Consider the following 23813-nt stretch of genomic DNA (forward strand, 5'->3'; position numbering starts at 1 on the left):
TCAAGGAGAGATTACGTGATGTTTGAAAGGTGGAAAGAAAGCAGCCATTACTCTCTGAAGATAGTTGTGTAAGATATGGTGAGAGACAAATGTGGAGACACGAGTGGGTTCCAGACTATGCTTTCTGCTTCTAGTGAAAGCCTGTCAGGGTATTGCCAGCGGGGCCTACCTTGCCCTTCCTTTGCCTCACTCTGCATCCAGCTCATCTTCCTGATGACTAGCCCTGCCGGCTACCAGCGAACCATGCCTGCTTTCCACAGGCTTCTCCACTAGCTCCTCTCTGCCACACCATCTCCACAGATAGACGTCCCTGGTCTCTGGACAATGTTAACTTGTCCATTGGGGCCGTGTCTCTGCAGTTCTGATCAATGACTGCCTCTTTTGGAGTCTTATTTCTCTAGCTTTCCCACAGCTGTGTGAGGTTTTATTTCTCTAATCAATAAGAATTTGGTATCCTGAGCTTGGGAGAAGGGAGAAAAATCACCAAATCCTTGAAGAAAAGACAGCAAATCTGGCCATTGTCACAGGAGGACCAGGACACCAGTGACCTGGAACCAGGTCACTGAGCTGTCTGTCTTTACTGCATTTGCTACCTTGCAGGTGCACAGCAGCACCCATCTCAGTAAAGTCTTAAGTGTGAGGTTTCCATCTCAGTGATCTGAACCTTCATATGTCTTCTGAGGCTGACGGAGCCTTGTGAATCCAGACAGATTCACAGCCCCGCCTTCGCAGACAGTAGGAGCCCTACACACCAGTCTTGGCAATCCGAATTTGAGGAAAGTTATGTAATAATGTCAACAGTGAAATCTTGTGCGTGGGATGGAGAAAGGAAGCTTCCAGAGCATGTCTGTGGGTGGAATGTTGAGGTCTAAATCTCAAGCGGTCATATTAACTCGAAGTTTAGCAATAAGCAACATGTGAGTTGGGAACCTCAGAGAAAACTGTTGAAACATGTGTCTGGAGTCTCCAAATGGCATGAGGTAACCATTTTAAAACCTTTTATCCCCCCTAAACCCCTAAATATATGCTCATGGAACTGGAATCAGAAAAAAACAGACTTCTAAGATAAGTCTGGAAAGATTTCTTATCTAGACTCCTCAAATGAGCAGACAAAAACCCAGGACCGTGTAAGGGCACACACTGGGATTTTGGAAGGTCTTAGTTGCAGAGATCCTCAAACCCAGAAGTTTTAGGAAATTAAGTGAGCGCCATCGAATGTGGCTATCTTTCCAGGACAAAGGGGACTTTTTAGTGTTTAAATCAGAAAGAGCTTAGTTACTAAACCAGAAATGTGGTGCTTTGGTAAGAACTCTGACAAAATCAGGAAATCTAAGTTCTCATCTGGGTGTTCCCAGAAGAGTCACTTAATTCTCTTTAGGTCAAAGTTTATTCATCTGTAAAACAAACAGGTTGGGCTAGATCAGAGGAGAGATTAATCTCCCGATTCAGCTCTAATCAACTGGAGACTTCAGGGCCAAGGGGAAGTGTTCTGGGAATGACGTCTGCCTTGGCTGGGCAGGAGCTTGTGATTTAACAAGAACCACCAACCCCTTAGACCAGGATCTTGAATGTTTGGCCTCACCACTTACCATCTTTGTGATTCAGCTTCCATTTCCTCAGTTTTAAAAGGGAGATGCCGTAGTACCTCCGTGGTACGGTGCTGGTCAAGGCTAAATCAGGTGCCTGTCAAGTACATGGCAGGAGTTCAATGAAAGCTGGCCATGATAGTGTTAGTATTAGTTTATATGTCCCTGATTCTCTGCATCCTAAATGCCCTTCTGTGCTCTGATGACCAAACCAACTGGTTACATTTAAAAATACTGATTTCTGAATTTAAAAACTGGAGATTTTGTTCTATAGGTCCAGTTTGGGGGGCGCCTGGGTGGCTCAGTGGGTTAAGCCTCTGCCTTCGGCTCAGGTCATGAACTCAAGGTCCTGGGAACAAGCCCCACATCGGGTTCTCTGCTCAGCAGGGATCCTGCTTCCCCCTCTCTCTCTGCCTGCCTCTCTGCCTACTTGTGAACTCTGTCTGTCAAATAAATAAATAAAATCTTTAAAAAAATAGGTCCAGTTTGGGAACAGGGATCCATATTTCTAGAAAGATTTTCAGGTAATGATGACTGGTAGCCTTGTTTTAAAATCCCTGCTCTAGCCAACACACACACACACACACACACACACACTCACACTCCATCTAGGTAACGAAGTCTATTTAAACACAGAACTGCAATCTGAAAAAGAAAGAATTCCTTAGTCTCATAATAAAATGAGTTTCCTTATTTATACCTCTATGTCTTTGAAAGGATTTGAAGTGGTATAAAGTGCTCTCTACCACACCGCGTAAACCTCAGCGAGAATTTCTTCATCTGACTTTCAAAAAGACTGCGGGAAATGCTTGCTTGGAGGAATGCGGTGGAGACGTTCGGCATCTGGACATTCCTTCCGCGTGATGGCACACATCTGGCTCTTTGGAATGAGCAGAACATTTCCCTTCCAGTTTCCCTCCAGATGTCTGAGGATGTGAGGCTACAGCCCACGAGGTGAGCCATTTATCAAGCTTTACTGACTAATTAAAAGCCAGAGCTGGGCAGAGGCCTCGCGGGATTCTTTATCCTTATCGTGCATGAATGTGCAGGGTTTTTCACTCCGACGCGCGCCGCAGGACCCACCTTCCATCAAGCAGACAGTGGACTTTTTTGCGCCCTGCACTTCAGATGTACGTGCCCAAGAGGCCCAGACTGAAATGAGGGATTGGTGCGCGAGTGTAAACGGACGTCCTGGCAGACAGATGGGTGGACGGTTAACTGGCTTCCATTGAATCCAAATGAAGCTAACACCATTCAAATTCCGGCCCAGCTATGTTGTACCCAGCTCAAGGTTGCTGAAATTGAATTCAAAAGCCGAAAACACATGCTGGCCCGGCTCAAGAGCAGCTGCCGATTGCAAACACATCGCTTAGCAATGCATAAGATGCTCTGGGGTGACATTTGGGGTTCCTGATTAAGTGGGATAATCAAAGAAACATCATTCAAAACCCTTGCCCTTGCACACAAGCACACATCCAGAATATTTTTTTTTAAAGAAAGCATTAAGAAAAAACAAAACAACAACAACAACAAAAACACTAAGTAAAATAAAGATCTCTGATGAAAATACTTAATGGTCCCAAAGATGGAAACTAAACTTTGAGTTTGAGTTTCACAGATGGCAGTGGAAAATGCCGCCTAAAGCAAGATGCTGTGCAGTTAGGAGATTTTGAAGCCTTAGGTACAATTTCTGAAACAAGGGAGGTTAAGATCCGTGGCCAGGAAGGATCCAGTACAGGTATCCTTATCTGACAGCAAGAGAAAAAAAAAAAAAATTCATGCTGGAGACATGTCTTTTTCTTCATCAGTCAAGAGTGCAAGTCGACAAGAGGCTAAGGCCAAACCAAACTCCTGCATTTGGAAAATACCCACTGGGCTTCGAAGGGGAAAGGGAGGAGGTGGTCGAAGATAGCCTGTAGGTCTCCTCCAAAATCCCAGCTTGGAAACACTTTGTTACAGCAAGTGTCCATGGATTAGGGTCTTGCGGGTGAAATCGGAACAAAGAAGGTGGTCCTGCCATGTGGAGGAAATGAAAATGTGCTGCGCTGAAATCCTTATAAAGACTGCTGGCGCTCTGGCAATTTCACTTTTTAAGTGCATGTTATTAAAAGAACCCCCGGCTGTGAGAGGTAGTGCGGTTGGGCAGAGTGTAACCCGGCTCAGCTCCTGGAGGCTGTGCGCTCAGCCTTGCTGCTAACTCCCTGCAACTTTGGGGATTCACCCCATCACCCTAGTCTCTGTTTCTCCTCATCTTCTCTAGCAGATTCGCGTTGTGAGATGAATTGCTGGCTGGGGCTCTGCGTCTTTCCCCTCTTCCTTTTTTCTTGTCTGTAACCACATTCCCACGGAAGAAATCAATCCGCATATCCTCATTGACGCTTCCCTGAAACCCTTTGAAATGTATTAGCAGTAGGCGAAGTGCGTGTTTGAGGACCGATGCATGGGTTACACTGCTGCCTATAGATCGCCACCGGGAGAGAAAACTTGTAGACAGATGTTTCTCTCTACTTTTCTCTTGTGTAGCTTTTTCTGCGGTTTGGTCTGGTTGGAGCAGAGCTGAGCATCAGGATGTTCTGAATTCAGGAGGCAAAGAAGTAAAGGCAAGCAGCAAGGATTTCTCTTGCTCCCACCTCATCCTGAGTGCCGGGCGGGCCCTGGTGCTGGTGACTGTTGTCTGAAGCAGCATTTTTGGAAGTGTGCCCCATCCCAGAAGGCGCCTGTAAGGTGGCCAGGCTCTGGGCTGTACCTGGGTCATTTCTCAGAGTCACTGTGCCCGTTGGTGGGTCCTGCAGCAGAGGGATGAGCTGGACAGCATGTAACTAAGAATTCTCCAAATAGACCCTCCAAGACTCTTCCTTTTTGGAAACATACATATAAACTTACGTGCGTGTGAAGAGTGCATTTATACTCTTGCAAGCTATTAGGAAGGTTGGAAAAGGCCCTCCACCAGGTTAGCAGCCAACATTGCCCAGATTTGGAGAAGGAATGTGGGTGCAGGTTGGGCCCCTGGGGCCATTCTCAATCTTGGTTGATTTCCCGGTGGAATCTCAACCACTTTTTTCCATTAGCATCTCCCTTAGGAGAAAAATTCTCCCTATTGAGGGAGATGAAATATTGAGAAATAAGCTTTTGATGGTAGCATTGAGCTTTGCAGGGCCACAAACAATTATGGTATTGTGTTCTTTGGCTCCAAAGAATTAATTTGTGTCTCCATAGAGGTGGTGTCTCCTCTCTTGAGAATTCATGTCTGGAGGTCCAAGCAATGGGTTCCAACAAATTTACCTCGTTTAGAGGGGTTATACCTGGTGTCTTCTATTTCTTTTGCTGGGACAGGTGGGAGTAGGGTATTGGAGGGATGGGAAGAAGAGAGGATGTGCCCATTGTTGCCATGGCTTCCAAGCAAATTAGGAACGAATTTCCTGGTTCCTGATAGAGATAACAGATAACAAGAATTATTACTGCATGGAGGGGATATGGAATAGGTTTTAAGAGGAAGGGTTCAAATTTTAGTTCTACCTATTGTTGGCTGCCTAACCTTAGGCAAATTACTTAACCTCCTAGACTTCACTTTCTCAATCTGTACGTTGGGGATAGTATGACCTCATTGGGTTTTTGTGAATATTTAATGATAAAATACATGAGATGCGCTAAGGATAGTGCCTGGGATCCAGTTAGCTTCTACTGGAGTCCCCATTTATTCATTTTTTTGTAATTAATTTTTAACCTGATTACCTAATTTCAGGCATGTCAAGTAGTAATAAGTAAGTGTTCCTAAGTAACAATTTTATATTTTAGCTTATTTGGGTGGCGGTGCTGATTTCTCCTTTAAGGAATGGTTGATAGCAGGAATTCTTGGTTCCCGCCATTAGTTATATTGGAGAGTTAGTTATATTGGGGTAACACTTTTCTACAAACTCCCAGTTAGGTCATTTTGCCAGCCATGAAGTTATTAGGAAACCAAGTTTCAAATCTTGGCTCTATTGCTAAAAACCTGTGCCTCAGTTTCCTCTTCAGTGAAGTGGGAGCAATCAAGCCTCACTCACAACCTGGTGATTCGATGAGGTAATGCATGTTAGAACATTCTGATTTCCTTTCTAGCCCCGGTAGGGACTTGGATTATCTATCAAGCATCAATTACCACCACCCTTTCTCTTCTAACAAAACGTGTTAACAAGTGTGTCTATCTAGTCCCATTAGAAAACCAGCAGGGGCAGTCCACGTGTCTGCAGTGGCACTGGCCTCACCCCCAATGAGTAGTCCAAGCTGGTTGGCCCACGGCGCTACCCTGGGACGCATGTAGGGAGGCGTGCTGTCTCCTGCCAGATGCGAACAAAAACACACAAAGTTTGCTCTTCTTTTAACTCTCTGATGATTTATCTCTTAAGTAGAATTTGGACTTCTGGCTTTGGTCCTCTTTCTGAGGACCTGAAGATATAACCCCAGCTGGTTTATATCCTGAAGGTATAACCCTAGCTGGTTTATACCATCTTGTGTGCTCGTGACTCCCACATATGTCTCTCCAGGCTGGAGATCTGTCCTCTGCCCCTACTCCACCCCAGGAGCCACTTCTCAGTCTCTATCTGAAAAATGAAGCCATTGTCTTCCCCAAATCTCCTCTCTTCATGTATTTTCACCCTGGCTAATGGAGCTCATCACCAAAGTCAGCTGACCCACCATAGGGTATGTCCATGGGACAGATGCTGCAGAAGACTCTCCCACCTCTGGTAACTCGTCTCTACTGAATGGGGGTGGGGGGTGAACAACAGAGGTGTTCAGACTAAAATGCTGAATGTTGATCTTTTCTTATATGTAAGAATGGTGGTTCCTGGAGAACAAGTCTTCTTAGCTTGGGGATCTTTCTGGATTGACAGAAAAAGGATGGAGTGAAGGAAGGCCACTTTGTCATCAGTGTATGGGGTGTTTGGCTTCTTTGAGTGACCTCTGCCCTCAATGTCCAGAAAGAGGAAAGTTCGGGAACCAGTCCTATTTTGGCTGTTCCCGTGAGTTTACTTGGATTAAGGACAGTTAGCAGATGGCAATGGTGGATTTCCAGGAGAGTTCCTGTCCCCATGGCCTCATCTGCAGGTCCCCTGGTGGAGCCATTTCTAATGGCTTCTGGCGGCACAGAGTTTCCCAGGGTGGTGCTATGCCTTGGTGCCTTTATACCAATTGGTGTCTCTGCTGAAAATGTTTACTCATTTGTTCATCCATCAACTAGAAATGGAAAGGTGCCTCAGTGGTCCCACTCTTAGTTAGATACCTGAAAGAACTGAAAGAGAGACTCAAACAGATATTTACACACCCGTGTTCCTAGCAACATTATTCATAACAGTTAAAAACATGGAAGTGACCCAAGTGTCCACAGATGGAATGAATGGATAAACAGAATGGGGGATATACACCCAATAGGAAGTTCTTCAGCCTTAAAAAAGAATGAAAATCTGATACACACCAACATGGATGAACCTGAAAACATTACGCTGAAAAGAAGCCAGATATGAAAGGAAAAATATTGTATGACTCCACTTACAGGGAATATATATAGAATCCGCAAATTCAGAGAGATAGAAAATGTGGCGAGGTGGCCAGGGACTGGCGGAGGGGAGAATGAGGAGGGAGCTCTTGCATAATGGGTACAGAGTTTCTGCTTGGGATGATGAAAAGTTTCGAAAACAGTGGTGATGATTGCCCAATACTGTGAATATAATTAATGCCACTGAATAGAACACTCAAAAATGGTTAAAAAGGCAAATTTGTTATATGCATTTCACCACGACAAGAAAATATGTAAATAGAGAAATGGCATTTACCATGATGGTTCTTAGAGTATTTGTAGACCTATGTGAATGTCAAGGGCGGGAGCCTTGCTTTATTTAACTTTGTATCCTCTGAGTCCAGCCAGCAAGAACAAATGAGAAGCTTGAGGCTGGGTCTTAAAAAGCTCAAGAGAGGAGAGGCAGTGACATCTAAGTACATCTAATCTTTTTATTTTATTATTCTGGAACTTAGGTACAGTATTGATGGGGTCCCTTTTTGCTCTAAAATTGTTCCTTTCTGGGGTGGAAGGGGTGGAAAGAAGGGTTGACTAGGGCTCAGTGAAGTGTCCTCTGGTGACAATCTTTGGGTGAACCTGGAGGCCACAGGGCATGGTTTATTGAGGGCACCTGTGGGGGCTGGGCTTGGAAAGCCAAGGAAAGAGGGGTTGGAGATGCCTTGATTCTCAGCTCAGAGCTTTGAGCTGCAGACGTGAAGGTTCCTGAGCCGGGGATTGCCCCAGGAGAGTGTGGTTTGAGACAGGTGGCCTCTGGGGACCAGACGCACTCTTCCAAGCAGCCTCCAGCAGCCACACGTGGCCTGGTGGCTTCAGTGTGTGTCTAGGCTCTGCCCGCTGAAAGGTTGTGATTATGTTGATCAGAACTATCTTTTTCCCTGGGGGGGGGGGGGAAGAATGTTTCTTCTTTTGTTTATTCTTTTTTTTTTTTGCTAAAAAACAAAACAAAAACAAAAACAAGGAAGTCCTCCTCCCCATGTCCTTCAAAGCGCTGTGGCATCTTCAGATCTGGGTACTTGAAAGCTAAAGCTGGTCATAATTTCCGACGGACATAATGTGCATTTGAAATTCTTTTCCACATCAAATTAAATCTGTCTTGGACTGATTTCCTGGAAGTGTTTTTCATTAGAATAATAGTCCTCAGCTGAGAGATCAGATACCACAGAAGGGGAAGCAGGAACGGAACCATCAAGTGCCTCCTTGAGGAAGACATCCCGCCATTATGTCTGAGGGGCTACTTGGAGGAGACCATCCCTTCTCTAGGCCTGCCCTAGAGAGGTGCTAGGTCTGGTGAACCTCCACCTATTTTAGTGATAAAATCTTTTTTTTTTTTTCATTCAAAATAAAAAGAAAAAAAGAAACTAGTTTCCACCAGGAAATCATCCACCTACCCATCCACCCAACCCAAATCTATCGCCTACCGACTGGCTGGGTATCCCTCTGAGATGCCAGGAATATAATGGTTAGGAAGACAAAGTCCTTGATAAAAAGAGGATAGCTCCGAGGAGAAAACCTCAGGGACCAAGACAAAGCTCCAGTAGTATTTGATGACTTTTTTTTTTTTTTTTTCTGGTCTTAAATAGGTCCTTCTGTGTAAGGCACATAGACATGCTCTGCCTTACCTACAGAGGGTTCCAGAAGGACTAATGGAGGAAATCCTTCTGAAATTCTTTTCTCCTCCTCCTCTCTGAAACATGACTTGTTTACTGCAGGCTGTTAACGGCCTTGAGAGCGTCTTTAATCCTTAGCCAGGGTCTTTAAATATAATACATCAATAACAGGTAATTATTTGCTTTGAACTTTCTGCTCCTTTCCCCCATACCCTGCGGGCTGAGCTTGGAACTTTTAAGCACTGTAACAGATTCTTCCTATCAAAGTGTCAAAACTCATAAGGCATATGTCAAAGAATTCATTTGCTTACTTTCATCTCTCTTCCCTCCTCTCTCCTTTTACTTCTAAGTCTCACCACAGCTTTACGGATTCTCGCGCTGAGGGCCCGTTTGCAGCCTCGTGGCTTTTCTCTAAGTCTGGACCACCTCAGACCCTGAAGAATTTGCCCCTATGCACCCAGCCTTGTTGCATTTAAGAGGCTCAGGCGGTTGAGTTTGTTACTCCTGGCCTGTCACGTTATTCCTGTTTTGAACGTGTCCAGGAAAATCCTGTCAAATTCAAAACTTCCTTTTGCCCCAAACTGATCTTTGATCTGAGGGGCCTGGACACGACGGACTCTGAGCAGCTTGCTCTGGGCTCCGTGGGGCCCAGGAGCTCTTTTGCAAGCCTTTTGAGGCAACAAAAAATGGTTTATTTTTTCTGTCAGCTGGGGTTGATGATGGATGGCCTGGTGGTTCGATCTTGTGAGCTCCTGGACCAGCCCTGTCCTGAAGACAGCTTCCTCACCAGGGAGTTCCTCCCATCTTCTTCAGCTCTGTCTGTGGGCTGTAGATCCGTCTGCTCTGTGGAAGCCACAGGCACAGTTTCCCATGGTTTTTTTCTAGCAGGTTCCAGTAGCCAACTGACGGCTCTAACCTTATTGCTATATCATTGTGTTCAGTGGTGCCAGTTTGGTCCTCTGTTTAAATAAAATCATTATTGCCCACCCAAGACTCTCTTGTATGTATGAAAGGGTTTTCCAGGAGCACCTGGGTGGCTCAGTGGGTTAAAGCCTCTGCCTTCAGCTCAGGTCATGATCCCAGGGTCCTGGGATCGAACCCCCCATCGGGCTCTCTGCTCAACAGGGAGCCTGCTTCCTCCTCTCTCTGCCTGTTTCTCTGCCCACTTGTGAACTCTGTCTGTCAAATAAATAAATAAAATCTTTGAAAAATAAAAGGGTTTTCTAGACATCAGCTGAAGTGGTACACAAATTAATAGAAATGCCGGTCCCTCAGAAAATCGAAGGCTTAGTAGGTGTGCAGAACAGATGGTCAGGGAGTTTCTTACCTCAGGCTCTCAAGGGAACAAAATCAATGGTGGAATAGGAACTCATTTTAAATCTAAGGAGTTAGTCAGATTTAACCAAAGAGAAACATCAAGGGTGTTACTTGACACTGATAAAGTTATCCACATTTCTATACCCCAAACAATCAAATTGGATAATTGGATTCTGTGATGTTACTCAGATGATTTCCTTACTCGCTATGTATAGAAATTCACTTTGAATGTAGACATAACGAGACCTAACAGGATGTTCTGGAGTCTCACTGGGGAATAAAGACTAACAAAGTGGAAACTTTCACTCTTAAATCTGATTTCATCCTTGACCCTGCTAGTGACCTTTGGCCTATTACCCCCTCTTTCAATATCTGTTTCCCCATGATTATGATGGTTATACAGTATCAAAGGAGCTTTTCCATGTCATGAAGGACTCCTGTGATAAGCAATATGTTTATATTGAAGAACATTGAAGAATTTAGATTCTATCTAGGATGTCAAAATGTTATTTATATCAATGTGTTTTTTTTAAAAAATTAGTGTTTAGATATCATGAAGATCAATGAACTAGTGGGCTGACTCTATTTTTCTTTTATCCAACAGTTATTTTGGCAACATATGATAGAGCTTGAGTGTGCCATGTGCATAATTAACAATGGCAGAAAAACAAGGATAACATTGTGCTAGTAACCGTCAGGGAAGGGCTGTCTGTTTGCCCCAGAATGAGCTCAGCAGGGAGGGTGGGCTGAGTTCTGTAAGAAAAGAAGTCAGATTTAGAGCTCCTGTGTTTTTGCAACTTCAGTGAGCAGAGGGACATCTGGTAGAGAAGATATCCACAGTTTCCTGTTCTCTGCTTTGTTATCCACCCCCCCCCCCAACATTCTGATTACAGGTTTGGCTTTCACGGGCTGCCCTGTCCAGGGGCTGGGAGATATAGAGTTATAGGAGCGGGTAGTTGATCACTTTAATTACAGGCCCAGGGGTGTTTGAGGGGTATTTCTTTCCTTGGGATAATCTTCTGCAGCTTTGTGAACATCTCAGGGACCCGTGGATCCTTGTCAACACCACACTGGGTTCCCACCACTGGCTAGCTTTCTAGCTGAGGAACTGTCAAAAATGTGGAATTTGTCAGCATGAATTCCTAAACAAGCAGGAAGAGCAGCCATAAATATTGATGGGTTGTTAGCTTACTGTCAAAATGAATTCTTTATCACATTCGAATAATCGGACCACAGGGTATTAAATCAAGTAGATACTTGGGTAGATTTTGATCATTAAAGTTAATTTGTTGCTATAAAATTAATATAAAATATAATTCAATATAAGCAGAGGATGGCAGGATTTTCTTTGGATAAAAATTGAATGAAAGGGATTACGAACTGCTTTAAAATGAAAGATTTGGGCGCCTGGGTGTCTCAGTGGGTTAAGCCTCTGCCTTTGGCTCAGGTCATGATCTCAAGGTCTTGGGATCAAGTCCCACTTCAGGCTCTCTACTCAGCAGGGAGCCTGCTTCCTTCTCTCTCTCTCTCTGCCTGCCTCTCTGCCTACTTGTGATCTCTCTCTGTCAAATAAATAAATAAAATCTTAAAAAAAATAAAATGAAAGATTTTGATGACTCTGGCTAGAAATAAGTAAGTATGTGTGTTAACAAGAAACTTCTACTCTTCATAGTGAATATACATCGAAAGCAAAATGGACTGATACCTGTTTCATGATATAAAGAAATTTTAGCAAATCATAGGCACACTCCGTATTATAAACATGGGGCTTTTTATTTATTTATTTATTTTTAAAGATTTTATTTATTTATCGACACACACAGGGTGGGGGGGAGAGAGAGAGAGAGGTCACATGTAGGCAGATATGCAGGCAGAGAGAGAGGGGAAAGCAGGCTCCTCGCCGAGCAGAGAGCCCGATGTGGGACTCGATCCCAGGACCCAGAGATCACCTGAGCCGAAGGCAGAGGCTTAACCTACTGAGCCACCCAGATGCCCCAATATGTGGCTTTTTAGCATCCTACACATTTCTAGGACTCAGATCATGGGAACTGTGGCTCAGAATGTTGTTTCCAACTCTAGGTGCCATGTTTCTGGGCAGGAAGGGAGTTGAAATGAAGTGCAACAAGAAGGCACAAGATGGTAAGAAGGCCTTGAAAGCATCACAGATAAGGAGCAGGTTAATGTATTTCACGCAGGAGAAGAGACTGGGGATATCATCTATTTGCCTTCAAACAGTTAAAAGACTCCTTTGTAGAGAAAGGAGTAGACATTTTTCATAGGAGCTTGGCTAACATTTCAGAATGTTTCAATCTCAGAAATATCTGCCAGAGAATATAGTTTTCCAACCTGGGAGTGGATTGCCTTCTAACCAAGTTCCTGTACACTGGAGACTTATATACACTGGGGAGAGGAACTGTCATGTATTGTAATGTGATTACTGATCACATTGTAAGGGATTAGTAAAGCTCCTTCCTTTGAAACTATGTACCAGTTGGTGGTTCACTGTCTTCTTGTCTCTACTTGCTGGAAGTCCCCCATCAACCCTGGTCCCATTATTCACAGTATTATTCCAAAGTGGAGATGAGGGCTAAAGGCCAAATCTTAAAAGAAAGAATCTTCTTACTTCAGAATGAACTTGTGTCAAAGATTGTACTTAATTCCTAGATTAACAAGCAATTCACTGGACATTGACGATGGTCCAAGGAGCGCACATCTAGAATCAGATAAAGATCGAAGACATTAATTTACAAATGGATACAAAGCTGGTAGAGCTGGTCAATGGCCATAGGGCAGCAGTCCATGGGATTCCATTGGATACATTCCACATTTCTATGGACAGGAATAAGTTATATTACCTTCAGTTTTCAAGCTAATCTTTATCTCTACAGAGTTGCAAAACAGTCTAGTCAAAGGCAAACATCAGCAGAGGAGTGTCTGGCATTCCAATGAAAAGGTGTCCAGTAATCTCTTCTGCCCATTTCAAAATCTTCCACGTTTTTTTCCTAGATGAGTTAACATAGAGAAAGTTCTCCCAGAGTGGCTGGCAAATAGTAAGTGCTCAATCAATGTTATGTACAATTATCATTGCTGTTATTTTTAGCCAAGGTCTATGTAGATGAATCACCTGGTGGTTGATGTGAGACTCTTTGACCAAGGTCTTGATCACCATTTTTCCTCTTTCCCTTTTGAAATATACACACATCAGACTACCGTCTTTCATCCCTCACAGATCAATGCCTTCTATGCTAGGAAATCTTTTTTCCAATGTGCACACAAAAACATCCTTGTCTTTGGTTCCTTCCAGTTCCTCATTACCCAGTGTAGGAAAATTTCTCTTGGATTCAAATGTGTAGTGATGTGTAAGAAAAATTCTGATGATATACCTCAGTTAGGGAAAGAAAGATGAAGTTTTTACTAAAGTTACAAACGACAAATGTTAGATTCAGTTATCTCTGCAAACAGAAGTCAAATATCCATTGCTTACAGTCAATGAGTATTCAAACAAACATTGACATAGAAATAAGGTAAGTTGGACAATTGGTACATACAGTTGACCCCTGAACCATGTGGAGGTTAGAGATGTTGAGCACCTACTCAGTCAAAAATCTTCGTATAACTTTTGACTCCCCCAAAACTTAACTACTAATAGCTCACTGTTGATCAGAGAAGCGTTGCCAATAACAGAAACCATTGATTAACACATATTTTATATGTTATATGTATTATATTCTTACAATAGAAGTTAGAGAAAAAATGTTAAGAAATCAAAGGAAGAGAAAATACATTTACAGTACTGTAGTATATATACTGATAAAAAAAGTGTTTAAGTGGATCTGTGTAGTTCAAACTCATGTTGTTCAAGGGCCAATGGCATGTATATATGTATTTAACTTGCCTTTATGTCTGTCTATGTATCTAGTATCTATCTACCTATCATCTTTCATCATATGTAGCCACATGAATATTGAGCTCATCTATAGGTGATTACATAGCTATGACTTGGAGCTTTTGTTTGCCATACGGGTGGAAAACTCAGCTTTCCATTCTTGCAGAACAATAGAATGGAAACCTACATTTTCTGATATTCATAACCATTTTGTGTGCCTTTGATGGTTCTATCCCATTCCTGACCATTATGTATGTTTTTCTCCTCACAGGTCGAAAGCACAGCCCTGCTCCCCTCAGGCCCTACATGTCACAGGTTTGTGGCCGGTCTCATTGTTTACAAAGGCAGAGACAGAGTCCTTTCCTCAGCAGCCTCAGTGATACATTGGGAAGATCCTAGAAATATCTCTAGGATCAGTAGGAACAGTATATAATTCTATCTCATAATGTTTAAAATGCTCGGTGATGAAACTCTTACCTCAACCACCGACTTTTGCTTTAGGATGTATCTAACATTTGAGAGTATTTTAATAATGCTCAATATGTTGAAAATTTCCACTGAACATTTTCAGTCCAAAACTTGCACATAAAATTTCTTGGGTCCAAGTCTAAACATAAACACGATTGCTACTCATGCGTGGAATAAAGATCTGTTTATGGAGGACTCTATGTTCATGTACTTGCAGTGAGGATAAGGATATGTGTGTTTGGCTTGGGGTTTATTTTATATAATCCCCCTCCCAACTCCACTCAATTGCGTATGAAAAAATCACAGGATTAACTTCTGGGTGTGGAAGAGGGCCAACTCAAAGGCCAGTCCACCTATAAATCAGGGAACTAGAGGGCTTTATTAGATTTACCCAAACCTCTCCCGGAGAGATGATGTGTTCATGCACACAGAGCAGACACTGAAGGCCAAAAATCTTTCCTGAAGTGCTTTGGGACTTTGCCATCTCCTGAAGAATTCTAGACATCTATGTATTCTTTATTGAACTGTGTTTATTTACTTTTCCATGGCAGTGAAATCTCTTTCAATACCTTTAATGGCCTCAGCACCCTCTGTCCGGTGAGCATTACGTGTCATCCCGGCTGTGACCCGCTGAGCCCAGAGGACTCGGGTCACAGAACTGTTTCTGGTGCCAACACACGTTTTCTTTCACGTTGCTATGAACTCGGCAGTAAAGAAGCAAGACTGGCTGGTGAAAGTGTCCTGGGTGCTTCAAGTTTTACTCGGGTTTCACAGTCCCTGTAACGCGAGCTGCCTGTGCCGAATGGGTTAGTGGTTATGATCAGATGACGGGTTTATTCTGACCTGTCAGCTGGACAGTCATGTTTGGGGTGTGTGTGTGTGTGTGTTTGCACAATGCTCTCATTGCTCTGGGGAGCCCAGAAAGTTCCAGGAGGATGCCTCTGCGGGGATAGGCACATATAGCCAGAATGTCTGTCTACCCCTACTGGCCTTCCACATGCTGCCCAGGCTGCTGGTCACCCTGAGTGCCACCCCCCCACCGCCCAAGACTGACAGCTCAGCGTGCCCACGGCAGAAGTTATGCTTACATGAGCCACGGTCTCGATGTGGTCTGAAACGTGGTCATAGCTATCACAGGGACATTGAAGGGTGTCTAAGACAAATAACGGAATTAGGGACCTCCCCTCTCCAGGCCTGGTGGCTGTGGAAGAAGCAGAGTCGGTCTGACATTTACGGTGGCAGCTCTTGTCCCTCCTGCGGGCCACGGGTTGGGCAGGAATCAGAGTCCACAGAAGGACTTGCATTCTTTTGAAGTAGTGTGTATATGCACATTTTTGGCGGAGTTATTTATAAGTACACTTATGTCTCCGTCACTGTGCTTATTAAAGACATAAATACTTTACCTCTTAGCAAAGAAGAAAATAGTTTCCACAGATCTCCTGGCAGGCAGCAGTGCAACCTAGCCAACCCTTTTCATCTGCCGGTTTCAACCTAATAAAGGACTGATCTAGGGAACAGGACCTGTTTCCATGTCACACTCCCAACAAGTGTAAAACCAGGTTGGCCCGGGGAAGGGGGGTTTGCCTCCACCTTAGGATATTTTAAAAGTTCCTGGGGCTTCGATGAGAGATGCTGAAATAGAAAGCAGAGCTCGAATAAAGCAGATTACATTTCCCCAAGGTGTGAGAACGCTTGAGTGACGGGAAGACATCTTTCTTGAGGGTAGCTGGTTACTCGTCTTAAGTAGGTATTGTGCCGCATGACAAAACTCTTCAGGCTCCAAAGTCCTGTATTGGTTTAGTGCCATGTCCAAGCCTCAGAGTGAAAACTCTCCCGGGAGTGTAGACACCTGAGGCCGATGGTTGGAAGGGATTGGGGTCCAAAGTTCAGAATATCCTGTTTAAAGCCAGATTCTGCCGGGGGAGCAAGGAGGGGACAAAGATGAGAGGAGGAAAGCCTGGGGGTGGATGCACTGAAGAGGAATCTTTAGCCAGCTGGGACTTAGTAAAATGGGAGAAACAAGAGGATGCTACTTTAAGAGCAAGCAAGGTCACAGTCACTCCATTTTCTTGACAAGGTTTCAGCCCCTAGGCTGGCACATGTCCTGCGTCTTTTCACCTCGTCCCCTCCACGACCCAGGAATGTGGACTGGCAGGCTGAGAGTGCTTTAGGGACCTCTTCCCAGGGCAGGTGCACAGCCGCCCTTCCCGCCTGCCCTCACTCACTGTCCTGCGGTGACATGGTTCTCTTCCTCTTGCCTCCACTATCCACTGGCTCCTTTATCTTCTGCGGGCTCCCCCTGCCCCTGTGGAACTGGAATTCCCTCTTCCAGGCACTGCTGCACAGGGTATTGGGTGTAATGGGCTTTGATCACCAATTTGCAGGTAATGCCAACACTCTCGCATAGCACGGAGCCTACTTAGACAGCAGACCACCCCCCCCCCCCCCCAGCTCTTAGAACTCCTGGGGCTTCTGCTTTTGCAGACAGGGCTATAGACTCTTGTGTTTGATCGGCTTGTTTCATTCTCCCTTTTGCTGCCTCCTTGTCAACTCTCCCACCCCAGCTTCCCTCCCTGTGTTATAGAGAGCCATCTAGGTCCACTAGCCCTTCTCCCTAAAAGCCCGGATTCACATCCCTGAAAACCCCAAATTCCCTGTGTTCCTCTGTAGGGTCTGGGGGCTCTACTTTCCTATCCAGTAGGAGCAACACTTTTCACTGTGTGTCAAGGACACTTTCCACACCAAGTCCTGGAGGCAGGGTCAGCAGTCAGCTAAAGAAGGTCTTGGACCCCAAGTCTCTACCTTGGATAACAGCCAGTTCGATTTCAAGGAACCAGGTTGCCCTCCCATTGTCTCTTCCTCACCAGATCTGGCCAGCTGAAGATCCAAACAAATTCACAGCAGAGTTCACACCTTGGTAATTTGAGGTCATTAACTCGGGTGTTCGACTGTTCATTTAGGAAACGAATTCCAGAAAGTGGTGTAGGGGGGCCAAGGCCATCCTTTGCCATGCCAGCAGGTGCAATTATTATTGTTTTTTTTTTTTTTTCCCCCTTTAACTTGCCGGATGTTGCAATTCAATCAAATTAATGCTTCATTGACCAGAGAATGTGATTTTGTAACACAAACAGGGCAGAGCTCTCTCTAAGTCTCTGGCTTTTTGCCACCACCTACTGGGTACTGTGCACTTTCCTTAACCTGCGTCTGATCTGCTACCCTAGGACCTTGCATTGGCCTGAGTGTTAGTGACAGTCATGATCCCAGACTGAGAAGGTGGGTCTGGGAAGTGCCCGAGAATGTGGAATTCCTGAACACCCATGGCCCTGGGAGAACAGACCATCCCAGGTATCCCCTTGGTCCCGAATTCTGAGAAAGACACAAATTCTCAGAGATGCTTCCTCTTACAGGATAGGGTAGACTTACTGAAAAGAAACTTTTTATTTAGGTTAAAGAAAGACCTCGACACAGGAAAGTGCCTGGTGGAGAGGTGTCTAGCCCAAGGACATTTTACAACTGAACTTACCTGTAAATTCCCAGATTAAGGAACAGAGACTCCCAGAAACCCCTTTTTAGTCACCACGGCCTTACTCCAAGGTGACCACCATCCTGTTTCTCTCCCATCATGCTTCTGTGATTCAGTTTGGTCATAGGGTACATGTATGTTCAACTTTGGTGCCTATTACCACACAGCTTTTAAGGTTTTGTGCCAACACATGTGCTCACTCAGCAGGCTATGGGAATTCTGTTTGCTCCAATCTTTGTCAACACTTGGCATTGTCTGTTTATTTTACTTTTAGCCTTTAAATGGGGTATGTACTTAGAGCCTTCCTGATAACGAATAAAATTCAGTACCTTTGATAGGTCTATTGATCATCTGGATATTTCTGATAGAGGGTCTGTTTAAGATTTTGCCCATTAAAAAAAAATCATACTGTCTTCCTTTTTTCATTTACTTGTAGAAGTTCTTTCTTATTCCAACTTTGAGAGTCCTTTGTCAGAAAGATGTATGAAAAATATCTTCTTCCACTCTATACCTTGACTTCTTCTTTCCTAAAGCATGGGTACGATGATTATTTTCTTTTAGGCAAATTACTATGAAATTCTTCTTTGTCTCTGGGAATGTTTCTTGCCTTAAAGTGGATAGCATTAGGACAGATACATCAGCTTTCCCTTACTTATTGTTTGCATGCTGTATCTTTCCCATTCTTCCAATCTTTCTTTACTTTTAGACTTAAATCATGGCTCTTGTAAGCATCAGTTTATTTCCCCCATTCCAGCCTGTAATCTTTGTCTTTTTTTTTTTTCTTTCAAAAGTTTGTCTTTTTTTTCTTTCAAAAGTTTTATTTATTTATTTGACAGAGAGTGGGGGAGAGAGAATGAGCATAAGTGAGGGGAGTGGCAGGTAGAGGGAGAGGGAGAAACAGGCTCCTTGTGAAGCAGAAATTCAGAGGTGGGGCTCAATCCCAGGACCCTGAGATTAAGACCTGAGCAGAAGGTAGATGCTTAACTGACTGAGCCCACCCAGGTGCCCCAATCCAGTTTTTGTCTTTTAATTGAATTGTACGTTTATATTTAGTGTAATTACTGATATAATTGGGTTGCAAACTGCCCTCTATTTATTTTCTACTTATCTTTCTGTTTATGTTCCTTTTTTTCTTTTGTTGCTTTTCTTTAGGTATATATATATATATATATATATATATATATATATATATATATATATTAAAGATTTTATTTATTTATTTGACAGACAAAGATCACGAGTAGGCAGAGAGGCAGGCAGAGAGAAAGAGGAGGAAGCAGGCTCCCTGCTTTAACCCACTGAGCCACCCAGGCACCCTTAGGTTCATATATTTTTAAAAAATTCATCCTTCTCTCCTCCTGGTTTGTTAGTTACATATGGTTTTAGTGTTCTTTTAGTGGTTATCATAGATATGATAATATTTTTCCTTGACTCACTAAAGTCTACTATAAATGCTTTTACCACTTTCTGAAAGAAGGGTACTTAGGACACTTTAACTCCATTGTCACGTGAGTCTCAGTCTATTGATGGTGATGTTCCTGGTTAGGAATGCCATAGGTGCTCACCTGGGCCGGTAAGTCTTGTGGGAGCCCTCACACACATTTCCCCAGCAGAAGCCAGTGTTGTGGCTAGACTGGCTCCTCATTCTTATTATGATTCCAAGATACACTCCAGCAACAACCATCAGAAAACTTTGAAACTTTATTACTCAGAAGACCTGGAAGATGCGTGACATGCCCTGGGTCCATGGGTCACAGTGAAGTCACAGGGGGAAAAAGAAAAAAGAGAGAAAAAAGAGAAAGAGAGAGAGCGGAGACTCAGAGCTCTGCCTTTATTGAGATTGAGGTTGGGGTTCTCAGAGTTTTGCAGGTTCACTCTTGATCAGCAAATGTAAAAAATAAGAGTGGGAGTTAGGCTGTGGAAAGGGAAAAGCAGGGTCATTCAAGTGGCTGGTTATCTAGGTACCCAGAGTTTTCGGAGAGAACTTCACAGGTGGGGGCATCCTGGTTCCATACCCAGTTGGCTTGCTAGCAGCTGGGTCACGCAACAGGCTCTATGTTTACTCCACACAAGTGGTTTTGCAGTGGAGGCCCAGGCTGTCAAAAGCCTGATGCCAGGTACTTATATCACAATTAACAAGTTGAGTATCAGACATTCATGCCACATCTATTTACTCATCTCTCTCCTCTTATGCTAGTGTTGTGTGTGCTTTAATTTTACATATATTTAAGCCTTCAGGGAAGGATTATTGTATTATATAGTTAGAATTAATTTCTGGGGATCTCCATGCACATTGCTCCTTGTGTCTTCCTGCATCTCTGGGTTCCCACCTGGAACTCTTTCTTACTGCCTGAAGGATTTACTTTTGCTTTGGTAGAGGCCACTGAACACCTTGATCCATTCAAAGACAGGTGATTCAGGGGCCCAGCTTGCTGGCAGTCCTTGTGAGGCTGGTCCATTTCTGGGTCCCTCTTGTTCCTTGGGGGTCACTTTGTAGGATTCAGATGGAGAACCTGAGATGCTTCCCAGGGCCTGTTCTCTTTGCTGAGTGGGAACTCTAGGTTTTGCACTGTAAGTTTGCAAAACGTTCTGCTCAGCTTTTCAGCCTTGCCTTTGCTTTTGCAATTGGCATCTATCCCATGAGAAAAAGGGCTCCCAAACTCAGGCTCCTCTCTGGTATCTTCTCTCTTCCTTGGATGCGCAAATTCTTATTACTCTGGTAGCTCATAGCATCCTTGAAGCACGTTTCTTATATGCAGTTTTCCCAAGGTCACCTTGCTGGGACCCCCTGACTCTCAATGGCAAGCTCCTTCTGATGCTGTGTCTGTAGGGTTGGAGGTAGGAGGGGCAGACTTTCAAGGAGGGAAGGGGGACTAGATCTGGAGGAAGCAGGAGAAGGAACCGGAGGGGAGGAGGTCTCTGGGTATGAGTGTGTTGACCTTGGGAACACCTAACTATCAGCCAGGCCCCCGTACTAGATATATACCTCTCAGAGGACAAATGACAGTTAACAAACATCAAATCTGTATTTTCACTTGGAATCCCCAACTCCCCAGGCCACCAGGCCCCATTCTGTGAGTGCTCATGTCTCTCAGGTTGAAGGTCTGGGCCTCCTTGGAGGACAAATATTCAGATTCTTGCTGTGTGCATCACCTGTCATCCTCCAGGGCCACACACGTGTACTGTTAGCCATGTCCTCTGTCTTGCATTACTTGCCAGATCGACTTCTCTTGGAGAAGAAAAGGGAAATGATGACTCTTAACCCCTGAGTCATATCCTGTTTCATTTTATTCTTTCTCAACCCTCTGACAGTCACCTCTGATCCCCAGTGCAATCTGCTTTTGCTTCCACAGAACATCTCCCAAGAGATTCCTTCCAGAGTCCATTGGAATCCTGACCTGTGTCCTCCATCCATCATTCCTGCGCTGGGGAGGCAGGATGGCCGGATGCTAAGATATACATTCTGGTATCAGAGAGACCCAGTTCTGCTCCAGTTCTGCCATGTGTGGCGGAATGAACACAGGCAACTTACCTACCTCCCTCGGTCTCAGTTTCCTCATCTGTTAAATGGGGATCTGATCAGAATTCAGTATTCCTGGAAGGTCTGATGAGATAACTGCTGCAAAAGACTTACAACAGTGTCTGGCACAGGGTAAACACTCAGTCAGTGGAGCTGTTGTCGTTGGTGTGGTATTGTGGGCTTCATGATGGGGCTTATTGCCATAGACCTAAACTCAGATACAATTACCACCATGCAAATAACTCTTTTCCTCTTAAGTTTTGCCAAGAACACGTAGAGGTGTTTTAAGACTAGCTCCTCTCATCTTCTAACCTACTCGGAACTTGCAGGAACACTTAGCCTGGGCTGCCTTCTAGACTTCTCTCCAGGTATCATCACTGGAAAGTCAGCTCAAGCGCTCTCTCTTTGGAAACTCTCTTGGGAATTCAAGTGGACGGTGTCATACTCCTCTTGAGTGCTGCAGTGCTCTTTTTCCATCCCATCGCAAGGAGCTGAGAATTCATATGTGGAGCTTACTACATAAACAGACCATAAGCTCATAGCAGACCAAGAGATTTCCCTGTGGGATGGTAGTAGCATGCGATAGGTTCTTTTGTAGACCTGGAGTCAAATCCTATCTGCATTCAGTACTGTGCCTTTAACACAAGTGAGCATAACAGCCCCTCCCTACTTCTCAGAGAGATGCTGTGAGGCTAAAACAGTAGCTTGCAGTGCTGTACCCACTAAGTAGTACAGTACGTACCCCCTAAGTAGTAATTCTAGTTAATAAGTATTGATGAATTAATTGCATTAACAAATTAATAGGGACACGTGACATTTTGGACCACTCCCTTCAGAGTTTGTAGTCTAAATGCCAGCTTCCCTTTCACCAGACCCTTAGGCTCCAGTGCCTAAGTGAGCATGTGTTTAGCTGAGTGCCATTCAAGAAGACCTCCATCGACCTGGCCTTTCTCTGCAGCCCTCATAGTCATTAAGCAAGTGCAAATGAATTACCAAGGCACACTTATGAAAAACAGGCCGGCCAAGAGGAGCCTCTCATGTTTAATACATTGCAGACCCAGTGAATTGTAAAAATAAATTAAGACTTATGATGCTATTGTTTTTTGAAGCCCTTAAAAAATTCCTTCTCTTTTTACTATGGGGTGAGGACATATGTTTTTAAAACCATGTGATGCTTTAAACATCATGGCACCTTCTTGCAATTTTTCTGATGACTTGTACTCATCTTGAGAACATCCCAGGCATGTTCTTTTGTCTTTTCAACAAGATGGCCATTTAAAAGAGAAATCCGGATGGTTATAAATAGCTTTCATTGTTAAATGCATCTTAGATCATATGTATGCTCAGAAATAGAACATTATAGTGGTTAGGGTGGAAATCTCCTGCAGGGATGATGGTGGGCAAAGGCTTGGGGTTGCAGCACAGAGCTGGGAGGCAATTGTAAACTTTCCCTCTGGCAGCCTTGGGCATGGAGGGTCTCAGTCTAGTCAGGCACTTCCCTTCAAGGGACAAGTGGCCCAAGATGGTTGGCAATGCTGATACGTTCCCAGACTTGGAACACAGTGGTGAGGAGTTCTGTCTGCTTCCCTACAATAATAAAGGGCACTAAGTTTTGCTGCTTCTGAATTGGCCATTTTAACCTTGACTCATCTCACCCCTGCCCCCGCCCTTCATAATCTATGTATCCCCGCTGCCCACACCCAGATAGATTAGTGCTATATAATGGTGGAAACCCATTCCAGTTTTAGCCTCATTTAGACATAGCTAGTGAGATATGTTTGCCATCAAATCAGATGAGTAGATTTGCTCTGCTCCTACACTTCCGGTCTCAGGGACCTCCTCCTCTCTCCCTCTTCATGCATCCTTACCACTTCCACTCCTCTCCAAATCACTGGACTAACAGATGATGGACTAGAGGAGAATAGGAGAATAAAGTTAACCTTGAACAACATGGGTGTGGATTGCACTGGTCCACTAATACATGGATTATTTTCAATAAACATTTCAATAAAGTGCTATAAATGTATTTCTTTTCCTTATAACATTTTCTTTTTTCTAGCTTTTTACTTTACTGTAGGAATACAGTCTATAATACATATAAGACATAAAATATCTGTTAATCAGCTGTTTATGTTCATAAAATATCTGTTAATCGGCTTCTGGTCAACAGTGGGCTATTAATAGTTTAGTTTTTGGAGCGTCAAAAGTTAGATGCAGATTTTTGGCAAGCAGGTTTGTGCCCCTGACTCCTGCATGGTTCAAGGGTTAAGTATAGTTAGAATCCTCCAGGTTATGTTTGTTCTCTGGTTACTGGAAAAAGGAGTGATACAAGGGGGAACTTCCTAAATCCTC

The 23813-nt window shown here is 44.0% G+C and overlaps 1 long non-coding RNA gene across 2 annotated transcripts in view; it reads left to right on the forward strand.

Moving 5' to 3' along the window:
- The window catches only part of LOC131811284 (uncharacterized), a 59455-nt gene that overhangs the window by 34551 nt on the left and 1091 nt on the right, over positions 1 to 23813 (forward strand). The window contains exons 3-4 of one of the 2 annotated variants that reach the window (XR_009345867.1): positions 2304 to 2540; positions 14222 to 14265. This is a non-coding gene — a long non-coding RNA (uncharacterized LOC131811284). Of the gene's footprint in view, positions 1 to 2303; positions 3108 to 14221; positions 14266 to 23813 lie in introns of those variants that run through there. The other variant, XR_009345866.1, reaches the window with a different exon arrangement.

This window comes from Mustela lutreola, chromosome 11 (genome assembly GCF_030435805.1).
Source record: "Mustela lutreola isolate mMusLut2 chromosome 11, mMusLut2.pri, whole genome shotgun sequence".
In the NCBI taxonomy this organism is placed as follows: domain Eukaryota; kingdom Metazoa; phylum Chordata; class Mammalia; order Carnivora; family Mustelidae; genus Mustela; species Mustela lutreola.